Source organism: Phocoena phocoena, chromosome 2 (genome assembly GCF_963924675.1).
Source record: "Phocoena phocoena chromosome 2, mPhoPho1.1, whole genome shotgun sequence".
Taxonomy (NCBI): Eukaryota; Metazoa; Chordata; class Mammalia; order Artiodactyla; family Phocoenidae; genus Phocoena; species Phocoena phocoena.
In genome coordinates this window covers 134766284-134767548 of record NC_089220.1, presented here as the reverse complement: position 1 = coordinate 134767548, position 1265 = coordinate 134766284, and the positions used below count along the sequence as shown (strand labels likewise).

Below are 1265 nucleotides of genomic sequence, written 5' to 3'. Positions count from 1 at the left end.
TTAGTCATCTTCTCCTTCATCTTCCTCTCCTCCCTCTCCCTCATTATATCTTCATCTTCTTCACCTTCATCCTCATCCCATTCTTCATCAATATCTTCCAATCCTTCTTCCTCTTCATCATCATCATCTTCTTCTCCTTCCCCTTCCTCATCATCCATGTCCGGAACCAAGTAGTATTGTAATGGATTTGGCCAAATACCATCTTTGATGACCTCTCCTAACTCATCTGCACCTGCATCAGAATGATCAGTAAACCAGGTGAAGAAGCTTTCTGGGTCCTCATGCTGTCTCTTCCTGCTGGCTTTATTCTGCGTTTGACTTGAACGTTTTGCCAAATCCTTTCCGGATTTCCATTTGATTTCAGTGGACTTTGAAGATGGATCACCACTCTCATTCAGATGAAATTCTTTGGAGAGAACTTTATTTTCAAAGTAAGAGTTTTCATCAAAATAAAAATCTATTCTGTAACCTGATTTAATATCTTCAAATTCTGTCACTTCGACTCTTGTCAAATAACGCAGCGCCCTCCCCAAGCAGTGCAGACACTTGTGGATGGTTAGCAAACGTTGCTCCCCCCAAATTTGGGATATTGGCGATCAATTCCGACCTCTTCTGAAAAAATGGTTGGCAGAGTTTGTTATATTTCTGTTCTACTTTCAAAATCTCCTCACTGGCTTGTTCGTTAAGTCTGTCTATTTCATTTTGTACTTCATCAATATGTTCAATTGCTTCTTGCTGTTCTTTTTCTGAGGTCTCCTCGGCCCCGTCGTGGTTGGAGTTGAGCACCTTTTTATTGACTTTGGCCGCGGGCGCCGACATGGTGCTGCTCCGCGGTCCGGGGGGCGGGGGGAGCGAGGAGGGCAGAGAAGGGAGGGCAAAGGGGGCGGGCCGCGGCTTCCCCTCACGCCACGCACGCGGGCGCCCGCTCCGTCCGGCCGCCTCCTCCCCGCGCTCGCTCGCTCGCTTTCCCTCCCCCTGGCTCGCGCGCGCTGCCCTCGCGGCCTGACGACGAGGGAGGGGCTGAGACTGCGTGCCGGGCTCCCGCTACTGAGGGGAGGCGGCGGCGGGCAGGTAGGCGGCTCTGTGCTCCCTCGCTCACGGTCCGCGCTTCAGCTCGCGGCTCCAGCTCCCCGAGCCGCCTCCTCCTCCGCTTCCTCCTCACGGCGAGGGGCGGGCGGCAGAGCCATGAGCTGAGTTTTTAACGCTGAAAAGTATTCAGCCAGATGAAGGAAGTCTTAACGGAGGTAACAGCTGGGCAGAGCTGG

General features: G+C 52.4%; 1 pseudogene; it reads right to left on the bottom strand.

Moving 5' to 3' along the window:
- Positions 1 to 819, bottom strand: LOC136118986 (protein SET-like; annotated as a pseudogene).
- Between the last annotated feature and the right edge of the window lie 446 nt (positions 820 to 1265).